The sequence below is a fragment of the Lissotriton vulgaris genome, chromosome 4_1 (genome assembly GCF_964263255.1).
Source record: "Lissotriton vulgaris chromosome 4_1, aLisVul1.2, whole genome shotgun sequence".
Taxonomy (NCBI): domain Eukaryota; kingdom Metazoa; phylum Chordata; class Amphibia; order Caudata; family Salamandridae; genus Lissotriton; species Lissotriton vulgaris.
Window position 1 is genome coordinate 1072823247 of NC_141691.1, and position 18573 is coordinate 1072841819.

The 18573-nt window shown below is 45.9% G+C and overlaps 1 protein-coding gene and 1 non-coding gene across 2 annotated transcripts in view; one reads left to right on the top strand and one right to left on the bottom strand.

Moving 5' to 3' along the window:
- Nucleotides 1-18573, bottom strand: part of DNAH5 (dynein axonemal heavy chain 5) — a 5605957-nt gene that overhangs the window by 1566411 nt on the left and 4020973 nt on the right. The gene's annotated exons all lie outside the window — the stretch shown is intronic.
- On the top strand, nucleotides 10481-10853 carry LOC147722885 (small Cajal body-specific RNA 2). Its single transcript, XR_015295388.1, has one exon.

The following is an 18573-nucleotide window of genomic DNA, read 5'->3' on the forward strand; positions in this document are numbered from 1 at the left end:
CCATAGGCTCAGATTACAGCAAAGGAAGGACACAGAGACAGGACTGCTGTACAGTAGCATCTAATGTAAGAGAAAAGTGGTGGTGCGGGGTGAGCGACAATAATAACAACAAAATTAGGAACTTACCTGTCACCCGCAGCATTGCCACTCTTCTGCTCCTCTAACTCCACTGCAACACAAGCTCCCAGGCTCCCTTACGGCCAATCCAGACGCTGCTCTCATGCTGCTGGTAGCATGAAAGAAGCAACGGGATTGGTCTGAACGGGCTGGATTTGTGCATCCAGAGAGACTGGGAACCTGTGCCTGCTGTCTCCAACCCGGCAACCCAACTCGGGTTGGAGACATCTCAGTGTGCACGTCAGTTTGGCTCAGTGTGCATGTGGGCATGGCCATCCTAAGAAGGCTGGCCAATCGCACATGTACACTTACAGCAGTGCCCACCACTCCTCTTCCATGCCTGTCATCGTGATGGCCTGCTCCCAAGACTTGGCCCAATTTAATCTTTACCTCCGCCCTCTTCTTCACTCCCTTAAGAAATTCAAAGTCACGGTGTTCAATTATGCGGATGATTTACAGCTATTATTCCAACTGAACATCCCTGATGCCGTGTCCGAATTTCAGAACACCATGAGACACATCCAATGCTGGATGAACGAAAACCATCTAAAACTTAACCCGGGCAAAACAGAACTACTTTTGCCCGGGAATAGTTTATCCAGCTGGAGTGTCAACTACTGGCCAGCAGACCTGGGCACCCCTCCTGTAAAGTCTACTGCTGTAAAGAGCCTAGGGATCACGCTCCATACGGACCTGTCCTTAAAAACCCAGGTGGGTGCCGTGGTTTCCGCAAGCTTTTTCCAAATGAGGAAAATAAAAAAAATTGCTCACTTACTTACCCAGTCTGCCTTAATCCAGGTCACTATTGCCCTGGTTATGTCCCGCTTGGACTATTCCAATATCGTCTACCTGGGACTCCCAGTGGGCCAATCAAAGAGACTTCAACTAGTCCAGAACCAGGCGGCTAGACTCATCCTAAAACAGCCAAAATGGTCTTCTATCAAACCAGGACTAGAAAAGCTACACTGGCTTCCGATTTCCCAACGCATTGCCTTTAAAGCTGGCTGTATCACCTTCAAGGCCACACAAGATAAAGGCCCTGCCTTTATTTGCAGCCTGGTTTCTAAATATACTCCCACTAGAAGCCTGCGCTCCGCTCAAAAATCCTTATTGGAGGTGCCTCGCTTTAAAAGGAAGCGACAGGGCGGCTGCTGCTTTCGCCATCTAGCAGCTTCATTTTGGAACTCCATCCCCTTGCCGATTAGGCAGAGTAAGGATTTGCTCACCTTCCGCAAGGGACTAAAAACCTGGTTATTCTCTCAAACCTACCATTAACCTCTGTCAGCTTTGTGTTATGTTGTTCGGACTCTTCATACTTCCTATAGCGCCATGAAGCCCACGGGCGTACGAGCGCTTTACAAATTGATTTTAACATAACATAACATAACATAACAAGACTTGGCCCAATGAAGAAAATTAAAATGATAATAAACCTGTTTTATTAGCATTTTAATTTTCACGTTTTACATCTACTGGCGGGTAGGGGGGAACGCTCCTCTGCCATAATGGAGGAACCAAGACTGGGGATTAACGAAGTGATGGCACGTGCATCCAGCTCCCTTTTTATTGAAAGAGTCATCTGACTGATGATACCTGTAAGTGGATGGGTGTGTTGAGGTGAAAGTAACAACAATCTAGAAGGGGGCTGCAGTGGCATGTCCTTATTGCACTGCAATCCTTTCAAAATTCAAGAAAATTCAAAGAGTCCAACAGTGAAAGAATAAAACAAAACAGACCAGGACATCATTATGAGTCTATCAGTTTAAGCGTCAATCTCAATCAGCAAGACAGCGGTGGACCGCTGGACAGGAGTGGCCTGTGCAGGTAAGAGCAGTGGGGCGAGGGGCAGGGGACTCGACATTTAATTTTCCCTCGTCGTCATTTCTCGACTCCCCCCCCCACACACACCCCTTCTCTACTACCTGCACCAGCCGCTCCTGCCACTGGATGAATGAAGGCAGCTGTAATAGGACATTGTCGCTCATGTTCATTTGATATGGAGATGTCCAGGATCTATTGATGGTAGGAGCATGTACAGAGGTGACCACCTTCCTAATGCTCAGGACAGTTTGTATGTTAAGTTTTAACAGGGTAAACCCATGAAAACCTAGCCGACCCCGGTCAGTAATGCAGTATACTCTAGAAATGGTCGTGGGAGTACTTTTTAAAAAAACATATACAACAGAAAAAACATTCACCACTCAGAGCTTCAATATGATTCAAGGAACCGGAATTTAATCCCATGAGTTTAAACAGGCATTAAATGCATTTAATGCCTGTTTTTCCTTGAGTCATATTGAAGCTCTGAGCGGTGAATATTTTTTCTGTTGTATATGCTTTTAAACAAAAGTACTACCACAGCCATTTCTAGAGTAAACTGCAGGACCGTTTGTAGTTAGTATCCAAACATTCAAATTGGTGCATCAGGACCATTGCTGGAGTCATGCAGAGTCTTTGAGAAGCTTGCTTTGGTTGTGTTGCCTGACTCTAAGAAGACAGTCTTATAGGGACTTGGAAACCTGTCAAAGAGCTTCTGAAGTCTTCCTCAAGGACACCTCCAACCACAGCATCCATTGGTGGGGCAGTACCAAGTCTATCTCTTGTGAGTGGAGGATCCTTAGATGTTTTGCCAGGGGACTGCATGTGGGCTGTGTTTAGGTTATGTGTGCATTGCAGATGTGCTGCCTCAAGACAGCCTATGAGGCACTACCTAGCCGGGTTTAGAACACTAAAGGGCAGCTGGGTCATGGTGAAGATGCACTGAAGACTGGATCAGGATGCCGTTGGGTGTGCAGACTGCTGAAGGTCAGCTGTCATTTAGGAGTGTCTATGGTGATTCTTGGATTTTGGTGTGAAGATGATGGTCTGATTCCAGTCAGGTTGTAAAATGTTTTACAGGTGGTAGCAGTGATGTGGTGATGCATTTTTGAAGGGACTTGATGGATCGGTTCACTAGAAAGTTGGAGTACCTTTGAATGAATTTCTAACAGTAGTCAATGGCTTACCCATGGGTTTGTATAGGTCTGGTCATGCTGAAGTGTGATGGAAATCAGATGAACTTTGTATTCCAGTGGATCTATTAGAGTTGCTGGTGCTGAATGTCTGTGGCCTGTGCAAGGTATTTGTGATTATTCAGCATAGATGAACAACAACTTAGGTAACGCTCTTGCTGGTGGATACACTATCGAACGACAGACTCCTCACCGTTAGAATGTTTTTCAATCACCACACTGGATCCGCAAGAAACTTTTCCAGCAATGCTCCTGCATTCTGCTAGGTGGCGCAGTCCAGATCCATACCACCCTGAAAATAATCGGGAAGAGCATCATATCAGCACAACCCATGTGTGAAGATATAAGTTTACTGTTTGACTCTTTACCGCCCTCAGATGGGGAGCATGACACAATGATTAGTACCAGTATGCAGATTTCTAACGTGGGACTTTCTTAGATGTTAAAAAGAGGCTACTCCACAGAATGGGGTGGTGAGAATCCTGCGATTAGAGCATCCACCAGAAAGAGCATTACCTGAGTGGAGTAACTTGTTCTTCTGATGGACACTTCTAACCCCAGATTGCTCACCTTTAGAATAGATACCAAAGCAGTACCTCCTAAAGGTGGAGGGTTTGTGGAGTGGAATCAGACTAAAAGATTTTGCAGGACCAAACGGGCAAAATGTCCTTGCCAGTGAATCTGGCCATCAAGGCAGTAAGCTTCATGAAGATTTGCACCAACACCCATGTCAAAGACTGACAGATGTAAAAAAACAGGAACTACACATGTCAACACAATGGTAGAAGCCGTAGCCCTGGTGGAATGTGCTCTCAGTCCTTCCAGAGGCTGATTTTTAGCTAGTGCGCTGCAGATTTTAATGCAGACGACTACCCAGCTGGACAAAGTCCTTTTCTGCACAGCCTTCCCTTTCTTCATCCCGGAGAACCCCACAAAAAGCTGATCATTCACCTGATGGCCCTTGACACAATAAATGGAAAAACCTAAAGCTAATTTGGGGTGCAAGCGGTGGAGCCTGTCCTCCTCCTTCAAGGAGTGAGAGGTTGCAAAAAACAATGGGAGAGGGATGGATTGTCCAATGTAAAAACAAGTCATGACTTTAGGCAAGCACCAGTTTGTCTCAAGAAAAGGTGGTATTGGGCGGATGCACTGACATTGTCTGAAGGTTGCTCCTGTGACAAGCTGAAGTGATCACAATGCGGAAGACAGCCTTAAGATAAGAAGATGCATCGAGAATGTATGTATCGGCTCCAAAGACGTACATATCAGAAACGACAAGACCAAGTTAAGGTCCTACTGTGGCATCACTAACGGTTTAGGAAAAAACCTACAAAAGGTGGTTTAAATAATATGGGTTAATCTGGTCAACACAAAAAAAGAACTTAAAAAGGGCTGACAAATAACCTTTCATTGTGCCTACAGAAAGATCTTGCTGGGAAAAAAACATAACAAACAACAGGAAATATGACTCCTTAGCTTGTGAGGCAACTGCTATGCTACTGTGACCGGAGATCCTTCAGGGCAGAGGGTCCAATAGGCAGGTAGATGCTCATGGCCAGAAAATAGTGGTACCACACTCTCTTGGCTCAATCCAGAGCCACTATATTAACTTATGCCGGGTCATTCTAGATTCTTTTGTTAGAACTTGGGGCAGTAGAGGCAAGAGTGGAAAGGTGTATAGCAGTTCTGTGGTCCATTCCAGCCAGAACTGAACTGTTTTAGCAGAAACCCCAACAGGAAAAACATTTGAAAATGCACAATTTTGGAGCTCAGACCAAATTAAACTCCAGAGGTGCAGAGCCTCTCAGCGCAGGATCCATGACCCTACTCCGCCCTGTTTATTGCAATACCACGAGGTGGTGATGTTGTCCATAAGACTCTGTACCTTTCTACCCTCGGTGGTTGGCAAGAAAGCCTTCAGCGCAAGGTGAATTGTCTTCAACTCCAACAGATCGATATGGAACCATGTTTCCACTGGAGCCTGGACTTCCTTGATCACTAGCCCCCCAGATGACCTCTCCAACCCAGCAGTGATGCATATGTTGCCATATTCAACTCTAGGTGGGATAGGGATACAGCTCTGCCACCAGTCCAGAGGAAATTGAGAAGCCACCACTGCTAATCGTCTGCAGTTTTCTCAGCAATCTGCATGGCATCTGAAAGGTTCTCTTGATGCTGCACACATTGGAACTCCAGATTCCATTGCAAAAGCCACATATGCATCTGGTGTGGTTAAAACTGACAATTCAGGAGGCTAAAAGGCCATGGAGCCTCGGAACTGCTCTCATGAGATACAGGACCATGGCAGAAACATAAGGATAATAGCCCAAGTGGCTTGGATTTGTGCAAAAGAGGAAAGGTCCTGAACTGAATCATATCCAGGACAGCTTCCAATGAAGCATAGACAAAGGAGTCAGGTGTGACTTCGGCTCATTGATCGTGAACCCCAACAATGTCAAGAGTTTTTCCATCATCTGGAGGTGGTATATGACCTACAGCAGCCAGTCATTGAGGTGGGGGAAAGCTGGTATCCCTAAACTCAGAAGATGAGCAGCAACAAAAAACCTTCACTTTCCTGAACACCCAATTGGCACAGCAAACCAAAAATGCTCCTGTCCTGCATTGAACCACACATAACATCTGTGAGACTGCAGGACAGGTATATAAAAATATGCAGCCTGCAAGTCCAAGGACATTAGCCGGTTGCTCAAGACCAGGGCAGATAGAAACTGGGTAAACATGAACATTCTGAATTTTTCTATTGGAAGGAATGTGCTCAGAGGAGTAGTTCTAAGATGGACCAAAAGCTCCTATTGTTCTATGGTTCAAGGAAATAGTGAGAGTAACCTTTCCTACTTCCAAGCCTGGAGTCTTCCGGATGGCTCTTTTTGAGAGCAAAACGTGCACAACTTGCAACATAATGGACTGGGGCTCCCCTAGATTCACTCTGGTGTGGGGAGATAATTTGTGTAGCAGAAAGAACAGTAGGCCACGCTGAACAATTAGGAGGGCCCAATTTGAGAAGGAACCTGATGTAATGTCACCCTGGGCTCCACCTCCCCCCAGGTGGTTGCAAGCCATGAATGGTAAGCTAAAGGACTAAGGGCCAGATGTAGGTAAAATCAATTTACGAATCCTTAATAGCGAATTTTACCGATTCTCTATTAAGGACTCGCAAAATTGAATGTAGGTAGGAATTGCTAAAATATTAGCGAATCCTTAATATTCCTTATTAGCGAATCGCAAATTGAGATTAGCTAATAAGGAATACCTACCCATTCATTCCTATGGGCTAGGAGGCCCATAGGAATAAACGGGAAGATATTCTCCATTTGCGATTCGCTATTAAAGAATCGCAAATAGCGGGTGCTATTTCAAGGGCGCCAGGGTGTCAAATAGGACACCCTGTTGCACCCCTGAAATGCACATGTGTGCACATGTGGCGCACATACATGCCCTAAGGGCATGAAAGTGCTTTTTGAAGGGAAATCGCTAATTACCACCAACTTGAAGTCAGTGGTAATTAGCGATTCCTTAAGGCTAAAGTGCACTTTCTTTTGTGCTACTTACATTGCATTTAAGGAATTGCAATTTGCGATTCCTTAAATGCACGAGCAAAATAAGGAATTGCAATTTTGCGATTCCTTATTTTGCTAGTAGGTTTAAACTCACTTACATTGCTCGCAGCCAAATAGCAATCGCAAACGCTGAATTTCAGCATTAGCGCTCACTATTTGGCCACCTACATCTCCTAGTTGGCTGTTTTTTTTTTTAAAGAATTTTTTATTATTTCCATCAAAACAATCATTCACATTGACAATCAGTACGACAATAGTTCAATTAAGATTTGGATATACAGTTACGCATTAGCAGATGGTACAAGTACATTTCCACGTGAGGTAGCCCATTATATCTTCTATTGTATCTAGCAGCTCAGTAGTCACAGTCCCATTCCCCCCCCTCGTCTTCATCTGAGCTATCTTCATCATCTTTCGGCAGCGGGTCACAAATCTCCCCTCCGTACACATTCCAACTAGCCCAAACCTTGTTCCACTTACGAGGGCCTATTGACATACACCGCTCTTTCAGTAAACATTAATAAGTCCATGTTCTTGCTCCATTGCACCAGTGTTGGTAGGTCTGCAGCGCCCCATTTTTGTGCAATATCTCGCTTTGCCACCATGAGTGCCAGCGTGGCCCAAATTAGACCATATCTAGACAAATCATTTGGATCCATACATTCAAGAGGCATTTGCGTGGTTCTGGTGTTAGTGATACCTTTAGTGTTTGTGAAATACTGCGCATTACTTGTCGCCAGTAAGTCGCAATGGGTGGACAATCCCAGAGGGTGTGGAATAGGGTACCTTCATTGCCGCAGTTCCGAAGACAATAAGGATGCGGAGCTCGGTGGAGTTTGTGTAGTGTGGTTCTAGTGTAGTATATGCGATGAAGGATTTTCAATTGTACCAGTCGAAACTTAGTTGAAATGCCCACCTCTCTTGGGGACGCCAGCGCTTCGTTCCACTCTGTGTCATCCATTTCGCCCACCTCGTCCACCCATCTCTCAAGCAGTTTCAATGTGGGGTCTAATAGGTTATGCAGTAGTTTTTTGTAGGTAAGGGAAGTGGCACCATGTTGCATAAAGTCAGTGAGCAGTCTATCCTCCAGTGGCGAGGATTCAGGGACTTCAGTGTCCGCTGGTATTGCTTGCAGTAGTGCGTGTCTGATCTGCACATATCTATAGGTTTCGATCAGGCTTAGATCATAGTGTTGCTGGAGCTGGGCTAATGAGATTACTGTACCCTTATCCCATAGGTCTCCCACCGTGGATATTCCTATGTTGTCCCATTGTGTAAACCCCTTGCTCTTTCTTAAGTGTCCCAGCGCTTTGGTATCCCAGAGCGGGGTAAGCTTGGTAATTTTTCCCTTCCAGCCCAACCTTGCCTGTGCTGCGTGCCAGATCACGGTTGTTTGTTTCGTGGGCCCTATCAACTTCTGTTAACCTGACTTCTGTTATAGAGTACTGAGAGCATACCTTCTGTACCCAGTTGGACCCAATCAGCTCTGTAGGCTGGGTCGTCCCGGGGTGCATGAATCCATTGGTTGATGATTTTGAGTTGGGCTGCCCAATAGTATAACTGCAAGTTTGGCAGCGCAATTCCCCCCTCATACCAACTCCTGTTTAGTTTGGCATGGGCGATACGAGCAGGTTTATTGCTCCACAGCAGGTTGGACACCAGAGTTGTCACCTGGCGAAAATATCGTGGTGCAATTGGATATGGTGAATTTTCTAAGGCAAAGAGAAACCTTGGAAGGGTTATCATTTTGTAGAGCGCTGCCTTACCGAGGAGTATCAGCGGCAACGACGCCCAATGCTTCACATCATTCCGCAATCGGTCTAGCGGCGATTTTAGTTTTTTTCAAAGAACTCCGTTTGTCTGTAATATATATACCAAGATATTTAAAGGAGACCGTAGCTCGTAGAAACGGGCAGTCCCTGTCCAACATAGGCGCCGGCCCCCTCAGTACATATAAGACTGATTTTAACCCATTGAGCATGTAACCTGACGTTGTCCCGTAGGCGTTGCATATCGCCAGGAGTGCTGGTATACTCCTGTCTGGATCTGTCAGGTACACTAACATATCGTCGGCGTATAGTGACACGCGATCCTCCCATCCATCTGTCCAGCAAATGCCTTTCAACAAGGTTGTGCTTCTAATCAGTGCTGCCAGTGGTTCTAGCACCAGGGCGAACAGTAGTGGCGAGAGGGGACATCCCTGTCTAGTCCCTCGTGCCAGTTGAATTGTACGTGAGATGTGACCATTGGCCACAACATGAGCAACTGGATTGGCATATCAAAGCTATAAACTTAGGGCCGAAGCCCATGTGGGCCAGCATCGCAAATAAATGTCCCCATTCCACCATGTCGAACGCCATTCTCGTGTCTAATGAAAGGATTACGGCTTGTTCTAACAGCAACGGGGCTCTTGCCTATACCCCATGTATCCGTCTCAGATTGAGAGCGGTATTTCTGTGTGGCATGAAGCCCGATTGATCAGGGTGAATCAAGAGCGGGAGATGTGCCTTCAATCTAGTGGCCAGCCGCTTTGCGAGAATCTTCGCTTCTGCATTAAGAAGTGAGATAGGGCGGTACGACGCGCAGTCTGTCGGAGGCTTACCAGGTTTCAGTATCGCCACTATCGCAGTTGTCTGCTGGTCCCGCAGGAGCTCTGCCTTTGAGAGACTCTCCATGTACATAGCCAACAGTGGCGGGCTGAGTGTATCCGACATGAGTTTAAACCCCTATATGGGGATCCCGCTGGGGCCAAGGGCTTTTCCGGATTGTATTGCCTGTATAGCTAGTTGTATTTCCTCAAAAGAGAGGTCGGCTTTCAACTCTTGGACTGCCTCTTGTGGAAGCGTCCTGGTCACTATGTGTTCAAGGGATTCTAGGGCTGCGCTTTCCGTTACTCCCCGGTCAGGGGTGTATACCTTTTCAAGGTGATCTGCTAGTATGTTCACGATCTCCTCAGGGTGTGTGTGCTGTTGTCCCTCAGTAGTGTGTAGTTGTTGTATACCTCTACTGCTCCCCCCATTTTTTTCTAACCATGCTAACATCTTTCCGGCTTTATCTCCCATGTCATAGACCCTATGGGACGTTGCCAAAATATTGTCAATCACCTGCAGTCTGATGTGTTCCCTATAACGCTGCTGGTGTAATTGCAATACATGTGCTGAGTCTACCGTGGGGTCCGACATATGGGCTACATTTGCCTTATGTAGGGACAATTCCAGCTCTGGCAATTCCTGTCGCTGTGCCCTTTTATGTCCCGTAATGGAGGCCATTGCTTGCCCACGAAGGACTGTTTTGTATGCTTCCCAGATAATCGAGGGAGAGGTCACTGATGCTTCGTTTTCGGTGAAGTAGAATTTGGTCGCTTTCTTAAGATCCTTTTTAGGTCGAAGCCTACATTGCAGGGCATGGCCATGCTGCGGGCAAAGACCTAAAGGGGGCGTGAAACCACGCCCCCTTTTTCCATTGGCAGGCCTCGCGAAACGAAGGCTTGCCATTGGAAAAAGCTCCTGTTTAGCAGATTTGGCTGCTCTGGATCCCGCCTCTCGAGGACTCCATGACCTGCCTTACGGTAGCACGACAATATTTTTAGCACGTTCCTGGGCGGTGGAGGAGGTAGGGGAGAGGCGGTGCTGGTTATGTTTGTTTCAGTTTTTAAATGCAGATGATCCTTTCACGGCCATGCAGCTTTACTGCTGCGCGGCCAATGCTTGTTATCTTCTGTCCCAGAATGGAGCGGGCTCGAATCATTTAAATTGGTCTACGCAGTAGATAAAACCTGCTGAGTGGGAGAGATGTCTGTGTGAGAGCATGTGTAGCGCGTGTCTCCGTGTGTGGTGCTTGTAGTTTGAGTGTTTATAATTTGTACGCATGATGTGTGCTTGCTCTCCCCTCGGCCCTTTATACACATTGATCTTATTTGATCCGGCCGGGGTTCTCCGCTCCTGGCCCCGGGCTGGGATGAGAAGACTTCCTCGGTCGCTAGCCCCGTTGTTCGGCCCTGTGCGCAGAGGCTTTCGGAATCAGTCAGCGGATCCCGTACTCCGGGGCTCAGACATGATGATTCGATCAGATATACTAGGCCGGGGGGTGCGAGGCTTCGGCCCAGAGCACCGAACCTGCCCATGAGTATCCAGCGATCCTGATCTGAGCTCCCGCCTGTAGTAGTTTTGACTACTGAGTTCCGAAGTGGCTAAGTCGTGGGGACGTCTTCGATGAGCGGAGGCCTGTGGGTCATGGGCGCAAGATTCATAGAGAAGGTGATAGGGTGGCTTACTTAAACAAAAAAAAGTGTCTGAAAAGAAGTTGTGGATAATGAAATCGGCAAGTTACCAGGACTCGTCTATGAATAAACTGAGCCCATGTTTTTCGGATTCCTTGCAGTGTTTCCACTGTAACAATTATTTGTTCAAGGGCAGTGTGCTTGTCTTTGTTTTAACCGCGAGCAGCTTTGTGTTGGCGCAGATCGAGGTTTTGTGAGACTGCAGTGTGATAGATGTTTATTTGCACAGTGACTCGCTCCTTACATTACAACAGGAGATCCTGGGAAAATTATTTTTTTTATTGCGTGAACATTCTTGTGTTTGCGTTTTGTAACCTCTATTCTTCATTAATGGTGTCAACGTATTTGTGTAAAAATACCGTTTCTGTTTCTACCGTTACTTTATACTCCTTGCATTGTTAGGGAGTTGTTTTGTCGTCTTCCTCCTACCACCATGCCTTTGAATATCGAGTCAGTTACTCTGCCGACGGAACACCTGCTCATGGCTTGGAGATGCTGTCCACCTTTTAGGAGCAATCGATGTTAGTGGCTGCACTGTTATCTTATTGGCTGTATCATTTTTGAGTCCTCGGACTGTTCTCCTGTAATGGGACCGAAAAGGCAGTACTGTACAGTAATTACCCTTTTAGATAGAGCTGCATCCCAATCGGATTTTTTTTTCTTTCCTGCCTATCTCGGTTATTTGTCCCATATTCTTTCCCGCCCCCGACCAAAGTTTACTTGAGTTCCCAGTTTGTTTTGTCGTTTTCTTTACCTGTCTGCTGGTAAAATGTCTTGTAAGCTGCATGACGACACTCTCTCGCTCTCTCTCTCCCTATTTATATATATATATATATATATATATATATATATATATATATATATATATATATATATATATTATATATATATATATCGCCAACTTGACCCCACCACTATCCTTCTCCACATTAGGCCAGAAGGTCGCCACCGTCTTTGACTCCTATATCTGGTGTGTGTGTGTGTGTGTGTGATTTCGGCAGGCTTATATGGGAGTGAAGGAAACCCCTGTGACAAGTGCCAATCTCCTGTTCTTATCTGGTTCTCATGCCTCGTATACAGCAGCGCTGTTGCCACTTTTTCAAACTAATTGTACATTTTCTCTGCCTTTCACAACTTTTACAAGAACACGCAATCGAATCCTGTTTACATGTACTTTGTTCTTTTTGATAGCCATGAAGAGGCATTTAATTAAGTTGGTTAAGATAGGTGTTGGAAAATCCCATCTGCTCTACTAAACTAAAAACGCATCCTTGCTAGTAACCCTTTCTTGGTTACACCTTGTTCAGGAACCTCTAGTGTGTTTTTTTATTGTATTATTCTTGAATTACATCACCTCATCTCAGATGATTTACTCCTTCTGTGATCTTTTCCGATAATTAATTTTTGTCTATCTTTGATCAGTTAATTCAGTTGATCACAGCTATGCGCCATTCCCACAGGGGATAGGATTTGGCTTAACGACCATAGCTGCAGACTTTGGAACTGGGGAACCAGGTTCAAGTCTCTACTTCAACCCAGCATCATGTGGTTCTGGGCAGATCACTTAATATCCCTGTGCCATTAAAAAAAGGAAATGATTGTGTATCTGGCGCTCATGTAAAGCGCTCCAATACCTATAAAACTATCTATCTATAAAACTCAAGTCCATACAACTGAGTCTGTACACATGTCAATAATTTACTGTAGTTGTGTTCTTAACCCCCTCCCTCCATTGTACACATACTTTAGTTATACCATTTGCATCCAAAGTGCACTTAGTTCACTGAGCTCACACCTTCCATTATTACTCATTCAGGTTTGTCTGCTTCAGTGCTGTCCCACAGAGGAGTCCTTGTTTCCTCTCCTAGACCATAATCGCTTTTTCACTAGCCCCAGATGTTTTTGGAATTTCTCAGCAGCTGCTTTCTATTAGCCTCCATACATCTGCCCATCCCAATTATCCTTTGTTGGCACCTGTTTGCTGACTCTTTCTGTGGCTATGTCTTAGCTGTGATAAAGCCCAACATGTCTTGCAGATGGCCTAGGTACCTCGTCTATGTCGCTCTCAGTTTCTGGAGGCTGTATGCTTAGTTAATTGGAATCTTGTGTTTAACAAGCTCACTGTTCAGTTCCTTCTTACCCTAGTGACAAGTAGGGTGTAACCTGCCATGTCTGTCACCCCAAACCCAATCTTTTTGTTGCCCTGTCTGGCTGGCATTGAGCACATTCTCGAGTTAGCAGCAAGAGACCTCCTTTCTGTGTATGCATTTGTTCTTTTTCCACCCTCAAAGACCGGTCATCTCTGTGTGGATATGCTCAGTTGTTTTTGCCCTGCTGGTTGGATGCCAAATAAGAAGGCTGTGAATATGGCAATTATATTGACCTACTTAATGTCTGAAGCGCTATTCTGGGTCTACGAACAATTCATAACAATGGACATTGTTCTCTGCCCAGCCACATTAAAAAGGACTAGTAACGTGAATGGAGTATTGTGCATGGCCTAAATTAATTTGGTAGTGTAATCATCTTAAACATTGCTATCCTGAATGACAGTGAGCACCATCTCCACGTGTCTGCTTGCCATGCAATTATAATTAATTTTAGTCTTCGCAACAAATGGCATTTTTCATGTTGTCGCTTCAATTTACTGTGCACCATGTTCCATCTATTGATCTTGTATATGACAGATTTTCCACAGCTTTAATGCCGGTGTAGTTAACAGTGAAAATGTCATTGGGGTTTATACAACAGAGTCCACTCCGTGAAGGAGGACGTTGTCAGCATACAGTAATCTCTTACTGCGCCTCCATCTGTTCACAAAAACAACACATCCAAACACATGAACTGACCCAGCAGGCTAGTGATTCTTTACACAGTGCTAATAGTAGTGGGGCCAGTGGTCACATTTGCATTGTGCCATGTTCTAGTGCAAATAGTTTAGACGTAACTCATTAATTCAAACCACCGCTCTTGGTGCCTTGTATGCCATCCTTGACGCTGCAGGGTCTCTCAGCCTCCCTAACGGAGCCGCGGATGTGCTCCACTGTCAGTGCTGAAGGTAGTCAGTGCCCTGACTTACAAACCGCTCCTCAGACCAGGGACTTATATCCACAACATACCATATCTTTTTTTCAAGCAGGGCTCCTACTAATGAGGCGCCCCTCGACCCTCCCACCCACGTTGAAGCTCCTCGCATCTATGAGGGAGATGTGTTTGGGCACATCTGACACCAAGCCTTGGTGTTTTCAACATCCCAGCGTAATCTTAGTGCCATCCCAAGCGGATGCTATCACCGCTTGATACTTATACATACACCATAACGAGTGTAATATAGTGAGAGAATATGTTGCTCTAAACCTGTCTTTATAAGCCTGTTATTTAACGTGCTGTTTACCAATTGCAACATCCCTGTGACCAAGCTATCACACAATGACAGTGCCTGACATCAATCAATGCATAGACAATGTCTGGCCTCCAATATGGGTCCAAATTGTATGAGCGGAATCACCACTGAATAGTATGTGTTTTAGCTGTTTTTAAATTGCATTGCACTGTAAATTACATTGCCTAGCTAGGAGGTTTGATGAATAAGGAATGAGAGTATAGAGCTGTTTGGAGATAACCAGGACACCACGTTCTTAACGTACTGTTCTCCTTTGTTTTTATATTCCCAGCTCCTCTTCTTTCAGACTACACTAACTTAGATGGGTAGTCCCCTCTGAATGGTAGATCTTTATTTAACAGCACCGTTTAGTGTAGATACCCAACACCACCCCCCCTTTTTCACAGATTACCAACCAGAATAAAACGTATCGCTTTGGAATATCCAACCTTTTTTAACTCACCCCCAAAGCACAACACACTATCTACACACACAAGGGCCACACACCCCCACTTCATCATACGGCAAAGGAACAAAAGATCTCAGATAAAGAGCCCCTTCGTGGGTGCCCGTTGAGCATTGCAGCGCCGGCTCAACGAGGAGCAGGTCCATATGATGAAGCATGACACCTAGCTTGCTGGGTGTGTGAGGACCCTAGTTCCGCAAAAGCGGGATCCCCGATCCCTCTACCTCCTTTCCCTCTCCCCTTACTCACTACCACTAATTAGTTGGTAGGCGATCCTGCAACACAGAGGAACAGCTTCCTTTTCTTTGAAAAATATGCCTTGTATACCAGGCAGACCCTCCAGGAGATTGCGGCATGGATTAGCAAATTTAGCGGCACTATATTTTACTCATAATCATTCATTTTCAGCCTGAAATCAATGGAAACTGGTTTAGCAGAGTATTCCAATTTGCAATAGGCATGTTTAAAGTGTCTGCAGCTCTACAGAAGCACAGCTCCATGTCCTAACCTCCTAAGAGGGTGCTGTATTTCCCCCTGGGATGTTCTAGTACCCATGAATGCACCCCTGTCGGGGCACCGCTGCCTCCCCGATCCGTAAGCCAGGACACCTCTACCTCAGGCACTCAAGGACACAGGATAGCAGTGGCTGATTCAAATAAGTGACACAGACTGCATAGGGAGGTCACCTCCTGCTTACTTCACTGTTCAGACATGAGTAATCAGATATGGTAGAAAAAGGTAAGGAGTGGAACCATCTACTATTTGATGAATTGTGTCTAGAGCAGAGGTCTTCAAACTTTTTGATGCCGAGACCCCCTTGTAAAACCTTTTTAGGCGTAAGGACCCCCTTCCGACAAACGTTTCTAGAAACTGGTACTCCTCATCACCAACTTTTGACAACCATAAATGTGCCTGTTAGACCTCATCACATCCATCCATCATTCATCCACCCACACTTTCACACATCAATCCATCCACCCTTTCATCCTTCCATCCATACATCCATCCTTCATCCATCCACCCTTTCATCCTTCCATCCATACATCCATCTTTTACCCATCCACCCTTCAATCCACCCATCATTCATCCACCCACCTTTTCACACATCCATCCATCATTCATCCATGCAACCTTTTATCCATTCATACATCCATCCACCCTTTCATCCTCCCTTCCATACATCCATCCTTCATCCATCCACCCTTTCATCCTCCCATCCATACATCCATCCTTCATCCATCCACCCTTTCATCCTCCCATCCGTACATCCATCCTTCATCCATCCACCCTTTCATCCTCCCATCCATACATCCATCCTTCATCCATCCATCCACCCTTTCATCCATCCATCCATCCATCCATCCACCCTTTCATCCATCCATCCGCCCATCATTCATCCCCTCACCTTTTCACACATCCATCCATGCATCATTCATCCATGCAACCTTTTATCCATCCATACATCCATCCACCCTTTCATCTATCCATCCTTCATCCGTCCACCCTTTCATTCTTCCATCCATACATCTATCCTTCACCAACCTATCCTTCATCCATCCACCCTTTCATCCTTCCATCCATCCATCCATCCATCATTCCTCCATCCACCCTTCCATCCATCCATTCACCCATCATTCATCCGCCCATCTTTTTACACATCCATCCATCATTCATCCATGCAACCGTTTATCCATCCATACATCCTTCATTCATCTACCCTTTCATCCTTCCATCCATCCACCCTTTCATCCATCTATCCACCTTTTCATCCATCTATCCACCCTTTCATCCATCCATCCACCCACACTTTCATCCATCCATCCTTTCATCCATCCACCTTTTCACACATCCATCCATCCTTCAGCCTTACATCCATCCATCCACCCATCATTCATCCACCCACCTTTTCGGTGCCTCTCTCATGTGGGAGGGGATCAGTCTCTCTCTGCGTCTTCTTCCTTCTTCTTTCCCGCTCATGGGCGGGCATCTCTGTGCCTCCCTGCTGGGGGCGGGGAACGTGTGTCACGGGACCCACAGCTCCGGGCGCGCAACATCCATTTCCCCCCTCAGCTCGTGTATGTGAGCCCGTGTATGTGAGCCCAACTGAAACAGCTTCAGTGACACACACAGCCACACCCGAGTACTTGACAGGTATTTAAAAGACCTTTTACTTCTTGATGAGGCGTTGATGTTTTTCACATCTCGGTGTGAATTAGGCCTCCGCTGTGAGCACCCTCGATCAGCCCAATGCCAGGAACTGCACTCTGCAGAATCTGCGACCCCCTTCCCAGAACTCCACGGCCCCCCTAGATTGAAGACCTCTGGTCTAGAGTGTCATGGACCTCCAGTTGTATAAGATTAAATACATAATTTACTGCCAATGTATCCACAGCACGGCATGCACTGCAGGGCAGTGCACAAGTGCTTAGCATTGGCGCTTGCACTTTTAGACAGAGCCGGCCCTTGCGCCAATAACGCCCTGGGCGGAATGACATGTGCCGCCCTTGCCGCTGCTGGTGAATACAATGAGGCAGCGCCTGTTTTCCACAGTCAGCCCTTGGCTGGCTACTTCAAGGCAGCGACTGGCCTCTGAACACACCGCTCTGCACCCCCCAAGCTCACCTGAGTCACCCCAGCTCTGTCGGCTGTTTCCAAGTTGTTTGGAGGGGGGTGGGTGTTGATGTGTGTCCACAGGAGAGAAGGTATAGATGACCGGAGGACCGGCAAGGTAGGACGTAGGAGGGGCTGATAGAGTGATAAACAAGCATTGGCATAGACAATAGGTCTCGCCATTGGATCCTTATAAGTTTTAGCATTGCCGCCAGGGTTAGAAGAGCTATACAACAAATTAACACACCGGAGAAAAAATGCATACACACGCAGACATGCACTACTCAGAGCAAACTACAGGTGGCCATAGCACACGTAGGTAGACACAGACATGCGCGCAGTTTCACAAGCACAGGCAGAAAGAACACATACATATAGATACACACACCAAACATACCCCATACAGCACCTTCCATGTACACCCATACCCATGGATATGCACCTTTCCACTCATATTTGTTTACAAGCTCCGGATCCTCATCTCTCTTCCTAAAATGATGCCTCTAAAGAACAAGCATTTGCAAAGAAATAGGTCTCGCATTTGCAAGAGTTTAAGCTATTAGCATTGCAAATGACAATGCCTTTTATTTGTTTTAAAAACCAAAACATAAATAAAATACATTGTCATTTACAATGCGAATAGCTCAAACTCGCGTAAATGCGAGACCTATTGCATTGCAAATGCTTGTTAATTTTGGGGACTTTCAGAAAATTAGGGTAAATGGGGTATATTCTTCTCCTTGTCTTCTCCCGGCTAGAAAGGGTCATCACCACTGGAGAGTGGTCTGATATGCCCCTTGAGAGTATATCTACGGTATCTATATCTTGCATGTTTTTTGAATTTTTTTTTTTTAAACATACTTTATTGGCATTTAGATATCAGCATTGCATACACAATTCTTCTCTTATTCATTGATGTTCCCAGTTAACAGTTCAAATTGCTATTCCTAGAGGTTCAGCTGGACTGTTGTCCATATCTCTTCTTGTTATGCAACATTCTGCCGTTCTAGTTGTAACGGACCTTCATCCAGTATAACAGCCTAACAGTTCCCCCCTCAACTATCCCCCCGCCTCCCCCCTCCCTCGCTGCTGCCGACCAACCTGCCACTATGCCTCTCGCTGTGTGTGTG